Genomic DNA, 9815 nt, shown 5'->3' on the forward strand with positions numbered 1-9815 from the left:
AACAAATCATACCTACGACACTAGAAAATTAAAAAATATACAGAATGAATTAGGCGATTAAGTGAACATACCTCTTCCGAATTAATCCATATATAGCTTTGATTGTTTCCGCTTCTCCTTCTTAAGTCCCATTGTAGAATTATTCTGTTTGCACTACTGCCTCACCCGCAGAAAAATATAACAGTGCACCATATTTGCAATCTCTTCTTTGTGTTCGGCGTAAGGAAAATAGGACTGATAATCTTCAATGAGATCGAACAAAATGTCTTCAAAAACGGGTGGGGAAGTTTGTTTTGTGCCAAATAATGTTCATCAGTTGATAATTCGTACAAATGAATATTTTCCACTCGTTTTACAATTGACCAAATATGCTACAGGAAAATTAGAAATAGAGTATACCTTCAGAAGCTATTAAAGCACCTTTACATACTAAAACATGTTAAGAATTTTGAAAAGTGTCTGGCTACAAATCCTGAAACATCATAAATTATGCATTCTACTTTATCCATGCCATAATCATTTCCAATCACGTCGTCGCATTCCCATGATTCTTCGCTGATTAAACTGTAGAGATTTTTTTCTTAAGATCAGCAATAGTGGTATTGGCTTTGTAAGTTAAAATGTTTTTGAAATATCTCGATGTTATACATGGTGTTCCTTCAGGAGCTCGTGCTTCACTTTCCAAATTTAGGTATCTTTAGTAAACTGCATACAAAAAGCATTTTATATAATTGCACTAATTGTCGGATGATCATTTTATCCACAAACAGCTCTAATCATTCAAAAACTCTTCTATAACGAATCTTGGTGAAGTTTTGCCGGCAGCACATAACCAAAATCACAGGAGTGAAGGAAATATGCTGCCAGAGCGATTGTTTACATTAATGTAATTCTTAACCCCTGTGCAGTGCTTTGTGTAAAAATAAAGTCTTCACATGTTCCTCCCATAGAGAGTTCATTTTTCCAATATTTAAACCATGCTAATCCTTTAGATAAAGTATCAAAATCTGAGCTGTTTATTCTTATCCCTTCAGCTGGAAATTTTCTATTTACTACATCAAATCAAATATTCGTCGTTAAAATAAACCCCATCGTTCTTTCAGTTTCTTTCAAGCTCTTGATATTTCTTCTGGAATAATGTTTAAGTCCGCTAGCGGTTGTGCCACTAAGTAGTTGAGACATGTACTTCACTCTAATTTAATCTCCAGGTAAATAAGGATAAATATACGAAGAAGTTAATTTTTGGACACAGCCGGAGATGAAGAGGATGTTTTGTATCGGTCACGAAAACGTCCGTTTTACATGACTTGCGACGGCAGGATAGGAAAGGGCTGGGACTGAGAAGGAAGCGGCCGTGGCCTTAATGAACTTACAACCCCAGCATTTACCTGGCGTGAAAATAGGAAACCGCGAAAAACCATCTTCAGGACTGCCGACAGTGTGGTTCGAACCCACTATCTCCCGAATACAAGCTCACAGCTGCGCGCTCCTAACCACACGGCCAACTCGCTCGGTACAAGAAGATGGCTATCATGTATGTCCTTTTAGAAATACTAACATAATAAATAATTCGAAGTACTTACAAAAAGAGGTCTGTGTAGAAGGACGGGTGCACGAAACACACATCATGTCAACACTTTACTTAACACATCCGCTGGCTACGAGCGTCCCGCAGTTTGAACTGGCATCTAGCAGATTTTTGCGGAACTAGATACATTAGCGGGAGGGACGGCTTGCTTTCTCATCAGTCTGCAGTATCTTACACCGTGGAGCCATAGTTCGTTCCTCTCCTCCTTACATGTTTGTCTTGGAACTACCAATCTCAGTAAGCAATATATTGAGAGATTTCCCTGTGGTCTAAGTTTCCTTATGTCTGCTGGGAGACTTTCAGATGGAGCTATCCAGCCAGCAACGTGAGTGCTCCTAGACATCCAAAATGCTAATACCTGGGGTAGATCTGAGAAGCTTTCAGCGTAAAGGAAACTTCAAACATGGCTGCGATGGGTGATATTCATGTAATGGGTGCGTTTGAGGATATATCTACCATAAATTTTTCATACTATATAGTCCTATGGCTGCCACTTCAGGCCTTATGGTTGAGAGTGCGATGCCTGCTAGATAAATTTTATCTCATGGTGTTGGTATTAAGCAACTAGTAGTCAGTCGCTATATTTCGTTTAAGGCAGTGTCTACTTGGCACGCCCTGTACTTTCCAGGGCGTGCATATTTTGCTGAAGAGAAGAACAGAGCCAATTCAGTAGCTATTTTCGTTTGAACTTGCGTTCCCCCGATACAATTCATTAATAATACCTTTCAGATAAATTCTGTGGTGTGTCTACACAATGTATTTCGTGTGTGGATGCGCGATTCAGGATCTATAAATACCTGAGTGCTATATCGTAATTCGAAAGGGTGTCTTCCCAGGTGACTTTTTTTTTTCCTGCTACTTCAAACTGATATCAGCTATCGGAAGACTAAATATGTCCAAAATGCCCCATATTTATTCGACAATAATCATATATAATATTTAAATTGCATAATAATCTACACCAACTCCAGCCCCAAACATTTACAATTGCATGTAACAGATTAGACCCAACAAAGCACCATCAGGTAACATTTGTCGGCACCTGGAACTTCTCTCTTGACGGAGCATGACCGTGCGCTAGTGCAGGCTGCGTTCAGCTGCGAACGAAGGACAAAAATAACTGCACATTTACGTAAGATGGTATCACCCCGATATCTTGGATGCCTGCTAACGAGATATTATTTCAACCTTTCAGGCACGGTAGGATTAGTTGGTAATCGGATGAGATGGGAACAGACACTCAGACGTGACGCAGTGTTTGTTGTAAATACGATATCGTAGAAGGTGCGTGTAGACTGAAATATAAAATGACATAACAATATAACCGGGTTTTATTTCAACGCCACGCTAAGAACAAACGGATGGGGAAGGGCTAGGCCTGGATATAAAGAATTCGTGGCCTTTATTATGGTACAGTCCCAGCATTTGCCTGGTGTATATATAGGAGACATGACAACCATCTTCAAAACTACTGATGATGGGGTTCGAACCCACCACTTCCGTAATGTAAGTTCACTGCTACACTCGGTAAAAAAATTATAAAATAGAGAAGTGTACCTGCATAATTGGTTAAAGCGCAAATAATTCCCATCTTCAATTCATAAACTGTTTTAAACCTTCAATACGGATTATCTCAAAAGGGGAGATGGAACACCCTACCTTTACAATGTTAAATTTCCCAAATTCATGTTCCTTTTTATCAAAGACCATTGCATAGAAGTTAATAGGATTCACCACACTTAAGGAATGAAGCTTTATGCACACTTTAAGTTTGGTTTTATAAATATTAACCAACAAGTAAATTTTTTAACTTTATTTCCTTAGAGGTCAATTTTTCTTTAAAAATAATAATTTGAATAACCAAAATTTCGAAAATATAAAAGGCAGAAGTATTATATTACCTCGGTATACTTTCAACTCGAAGAAGATGATGTGGTGCAAGTTTCATGTTCCTAACTGTAGTGGTTCTAAAGAAAAAGGAACATAAAATTTATAAATATGCGTTTTGAGATAAATGGAAACTAAGATGAACGATACCTCAGTGCATTCCTGGCCCATAATCTGGATCATCTGGGTCTATTTCAGTATCTTCACATTATCTCTTCACCTTTCTCTGTTGCTGTGTGGTTACCACCTGGGTTTGTACGTCTGATTTTCTTATCCTTAGGATATCAATGTCATTGCAAATCTTTTGCATGTTTTCACCTGGTTCAATGCCTAAACCACTCAGAACCCTCAGTCCGCCTGCACACCCCTCATTGTATGTCTAAACTGCATCATTTTCACTACCGGTCTCCTGATTACCAACTATTTCACATGATGGCTCACATCCTTTCCTTCCATCTATTCCAGTACGTTTCTTTAAAATTCTATTTTAAGGAGGCATTCTAAATGTATGTTTGATTCACTACCATAACAATTGTTTAATGAAGTATATAAGGAATGGAAATAATTGTGTAATAATTGTAAAATCAGTTTTCGGGACGTTGTAAGTCTAATATGAAAACAATATGAACAGACTATGTTTTTTCCATAGTAATGTGTTTTTGTCTAATTTGGTTTGTTTCAGACATACGGCAAAGTTTGGAGTGGCGTCAGTCAAATCCCCCTTATCTTCTCCATGAACCGACTCAGGTCAAGGCGGGATATCAGCAGAAATGAGGATAAAGTGATCCGCGGAATCTATGATAGGACATCACAGTGCAAGTGGGAAAATATAATGTGAAAATTTGTATAGTTTAGTTATTTGTTTGGCCCGCTATGGAAAGTTCAAGGACTAACAACTTTCTGGAACAGAAATGCTTTACTGACAGTAAGATTTGATAAAGATAAAAGATGAAAGTAAAAGATAAAGATTCCTAACCGTCGCAAGTTATAGGAGAAAAGAATTGGTTTGTCCAGAGAAATACTATAGTTGTTTACGGTAAAGTATCTACGTTGCTATTCCCTCTGGTGCTGTTGCTGTATGTAAGGGTCTTAGTAATTTTCAACAGTTCCATAATGATAGTGAGTGTGAAATTTTACTGATACAATCCATGTTTCTGTTGTGTGTCGTCTTTCTTCTTCATTCAAAGCTACAGCAAGTCAAGTTTCTGCGCATAATAAGTAATAGCCATTGATATGAAAGGTAGTCTGATTGATGGATATGGTTTCCATTAATGTGATTCACCTAATAGGTTCGAATACCACTTCGACTACATTTTGAAGTAGTCTGCCATGATTCCTGTATAAGAGAATTGGTATATGTTACTACTTTCAAAGAAAATTTTAAATATTCATCTCAGCTCTACCTCATGTACAGCAATTAAACATCATCATCATCATCATCATCATCATCATCATCATCATCATCATCATCATCATCTGTTTACCCTCCAGGTTCGGTTTTTCCCTTCAACTCAGCGAGGGATCCCACCTCTACCGCCTCAAGGGCAGTGTCCTGGAGCTTCAGACTCTTGGTAGGGGATACAACTGGGAAGAATGACCAGTACCTCGCCCAGGCGGCCTCACCTGCTATACTGAACAGGGGCTTTGGTGGGGGATGGGAAGATTGGAAGGGATAGACAAGGAAGACGGAAGGAAGCGGCCGTGGCCTTAAGTTAGGTACCATCCCGGCATTTGCCTAGAGGAGAAGTGGGAAACCACGGAAAACCACTTCCAGGATGGCTGAGGTGGGAATCGAACCCACCTCTACTCAGTTGACCTCCCGAGGCTGAGTGGACCCCGTTCCAGCCCTCGTACCACTTTTCAAATTTCGTGGCATAGCCGGAAATCGAACCCGGGCCTCCGGGGGTGGCAGCTAATCACACTAACCACTACACCACAGAGGCGGACCAACAATTAAACATTCTAAATGAAAATTATTACATATTTACAACAGAATGAAATACTTCAGAACTGACACAGACATCATCAAATTGAATAATTAATTATTCAACATGGTGCTATTTACGTGTCCATATTCACTATTTTCTTCATAGTCATTTAATTTTGTGTCACTTTAACGTAATATAGGCTATTTTGGCATGCAGAGGTAGAAATAATTATCAACTCTGTGCACCTGATTCAGGTCAGTATTATAGACATTGTAGCTAAAAATAGAATGAAAAACCACATAGTGAAAAAGTGATGAGAGAAACAGATTTTTAAAATGTAGTTTATGGAAAATGAAGGCGAAAGTTACTCAGACATGCACTGAAACACGATCCCCTTCACTGACTGCTAACCCGCAGCATCTTGCTTTTTAGTTCATATCAAAATGAATACAGATATTTACGAAATTCTTTCTTTTTGGCAGGCCATGCGATGTAGTGGTAGCGTGCTTGCTCTTACACGGAGGACCCGGTTCGATTTCTCACCAGGTCAGAGATTTCTTCCTGCTCTGATGACTGATTCGAGGTCCATTCAGCCTACATGATTACAATTGAGGAGCTATCTGTCGGTGAGATAGCGGCCCCTATCTAGAAAGCCAAGAATAACGGCCGAGAGGATTCGTCGTGCCAACCACACGATATCTCGTAATCTGCAGGCCTTCGGGCTGAGGAGTGGTCGCTTGGTAGGCCATGGCCGTTCGGGGCTGTTGCACCATGGGGTTTGGTTTGGTTTGGTTTGGTTTGGTTTGGTTTGGTTTGGTTTGGTTTGGCTTGGTTTGGTTTGGCTTGGTTTGGTTTGGTTTGGTTTGGTTTGGTTTGGTTTGGTTTGGTTTGGTTTGGTTTGGTTTGGTTTGGTTTGGTTTGGTTTGGTTTCTCTCTTTGAAAAAATCGATTGTTGAATGTTGTAACATACGCCATCCCCCTTACATCATAGTTTAACATTTCAGCTGCAAACTAATGCTTTGATTGTCCCTTTCTTCATATGCTATGGCCGTATACTTCTCAACAAATGATTACAGTTTTTCACTATCACTCGAACTTGAAATGGTTTTCCGTGATTTTCTATTTCCAACTCTGACGAATAATGACAGTCACAACTGCATACTCTCAAATTCTATATACGGTTAATGAAAAGTACATCATCATAGGAGCTAAACTAAAACACTTTATCCATCTGTTGCTGCTGTTGCTTTGTGTAGAGGTCTTAGTAATTTTCAATAGTTCCAGAATGATAGTGAGTGAGAAATCTATGTGATTCAACCTTTGTTTCCATTGTGTTTGTCTTTCTGCCTGCTTGTCTGCTTGTTTCTTTGTTTGTTTGTATAGATGGATGGTTGTGTGTTTGTTTTCTCCTACACTCAAATCATACACCGCAGAAGTCAAGTTGCTGCACATGATAAGTAATATCCATTGATACAATAGTAGATGGATTGATGGTTATGATTCCAGTTCAACTCCGAACAACTGCTTTTTCATGCTAGCACCGCTTTCTTCCCAATCCTCCCAAATGAATGATAAATATTACAAAAATTCCAAATATTGCAACAAAACAAATCATCAGATAGATTTCTTAAACTCAATTATTACCCCAATCAATTAACAACTACGTCCAGAGTCAAAAAATAATATAGTAATGAAATCTTTCATTTTACTTATATTAGCTCCAATTTTTGTATTAAATATAATTATTTTCAAAACAATAATTTATACTGCATAACAGAATGTTGTTTTGATCTACAAGAATTCATTTCCTTTTTCCTCTACTAAACAGTTTCGGGATATAGAAATAGAATGGGTGGTATATAGGGATGCTGTTGTAGAAACAGCCAAGGAATTTCTAGGAACAACTGTGTGTAAAGATGGGAAAAAGCAAAAACATCTTGGTGCAATGATTAAGTGAGAGCAGCTTGTAAACGTAAAAAGAAGGCTTATCAGAAATGGCTACAAACAAGGACTGATACAGACAGGTAATTGTACGTAGATAAAGAAACAGAGCGAAATAAATAAAATAAATAAATAAAAGAAGTCGTGGGAAGATTTGGTAATAACCTGGAAGAGCTAGGTCAAGCAGCAGGGAAACCTTTCTGGACAGTAAGAAAGAATCTTAGGAAGGGAGGGGAAAAGGGAAATGAATAGTGTTTGGGATAATTCAGGTGAACACATAATTGATCTCAGAGAATCACTGGACAGGTGGAAGGAATGTTTTGAAAATGTTCCTGGTGACATAGCAAACAACCAAGCTCATGGCGAGGAAGACAATGATATTGGTGAAATTACTCTTGATGAAGTGGAAAGTATGGCAAACAAACTCCATTGCCATAGAGCAGCCGAAATAGATTAAATTAGACCTGAAATGGTGAAATAGTGGGAATTCAATGATGAAATGGCTTCATAGATTAATAAGATTAACATGGTGTGTTAGTAGGGTACCTTCTGATTGGACAAAAGCAGTAATTGCGCCTTCCCATAGGCAAGAGAACAGGGAGGATTGCAACAACTGTCTAGGTATTTCATTGATCAGTATTCCAGGCAAGACGTTCTCTGGAATCTTGGAAGGGAGGTTGCGATCATTGGTTGAGAGTAAGTTGGATGAAAACGAGTGTGGTTTCAGACCACAAATGGGCTGTCAGGATCAAATTTTCAGTATGCGCCGCGTATTTGTAAAATGCTACGAGAATTGATGGTAGAATGAGTTCTTTGGTCAAGGTACTTACAGGGGTTAGACAAGGCTGTAATATTTCACCTTTGTTGTTCATAATTTGCATGGATCGTCTGCTGAAAGGTCTAAAGTGATAGGGACGGATTCAGTTAGGTGGAAATGTAGTAAACAGTGTGGCCTACGCTGACGACGTGGTCTTAATTGCAGATTGTTCCAAAAGCCTGCAGTCTAATACCATGAAACTTAAATAGGTGTCAAGTGTATGCAATGCTGGCGCAGGTAGATAATTTCAAGTATTTAGGATGCGTGTTAATATTTTTTTTTGCTAGGGGCTTTACGTCGCACCGACACTGATAGGTCTTATGGCGACGATGGGATAGGAAAGGCCTAGGAGTTGGAAGGAAGCGGCCGTAGCCTTAATTAAGGTACAGCCCCAGCATTTGCCTGGTGTGAAAATGGAAAACCATCTTCAGGGCTGCCGATAATGGGATTCGAACCTACTATCTCCCGGATGCAAGCTCACAGCCGCGCGCCTCTACGCGCACGGCCAACTCGCCCGGTGGATGGTAATATAGTAAGTGAGATGAATCAAGATACAGTAAAGCTAACACAATTAGCTCGCAGTTGCGATCAACAGTATTCTGTAAGAAGGAAATGAGCTCCGGACGAAACTATATCTATATTGGTCTGTTTTCAGACCAACTTTACTGTACGGGAGCGAAATCTGGGTGGAAGTAACAGACATGAAAGTAGCAAGAATGATTTCTGGTACAAATAGGTGGGAACAGTAGCAGGAGGGTACTCGGAATGAGGGTATAAAGGCTAAATTAGGAATGAACTCGATTCCGGCTTCGGTGGTGGGGTATGTGAAGCGAATCGAGGAGGGTAGTTTACCCAGGAAAATAATGGACTCTGTTATGGAGGGTAAGAGGAGTACAGGGAGACCAAGACGGGGATGGTTAGACTCGGTTTCTAACGATTTACAGACAAGATGTATAGGACTAAATAAGACCACAGCAGTAGTTGTGCAAACAGACTATTGTGGTGGCGTTTAGTAAATTCACAGAGGCTTGCGGACTGAACGCTGAAAGGTATAACAGTCTATAATGGTATGTATGTATGTATGTATGTATGTATGTATGTATGTATGTATGTATGTATGTATCAGGAGTGTTTGCCCATATCACACCACTGGTCTCAGGACCTCACTATCAGCTACGCTTAAAAGAGTCTTTTTTGGTTTCCCATTTCAAATAAAGAAGTACATTGTTACTGCTACATTCTGTCAAATTCTATCCCTAGTTTATTTATTTATTTATTTATTTATTTATTTATTTATTTATTTATTTATTTATTTATTTATTTATTTATTTCCATGACAGGGATACTTCCCCAATTACAATACACTATGAGTGAATAATCTCTACTATATATTATTACAGTAATAATAGTAACAATAGAAGACCTCGGTGAAAAAAGGGGGTAACTCAAATGTATATTCATTTTTTCAGAGAGAAGATTCCTTTTGTGTTTATATAAGCTGGCTGGGGATAAAAAGGTTCATGTATAGCCACACAAGCAACAAAATATATCCTCTGATTCTGTAGTTTTAAAAGTAATATGCGATATGTAGTTACACCATTTTCGCTCCAAATGTTTAAAAATTAAAAGCAACATCATTTAATTCACGATTTAA

Source organism: Anabrus simplex, chromosome 1 (genome assembly GCF_040414725.1).
Source record: "Anabrus simplex isolate iqAnaSimp1 chromosome 1, ASM4041472v1, whole genome shotgun sequence".
In the NCBI taxonomy this organism is placed as follows: domain Eukaryota; kingdom Metazoa; phylum Arthropoda; class Insecta; order Orthoptera; family Tettigoniidae; genus Anabrus; species Anabrus simplex.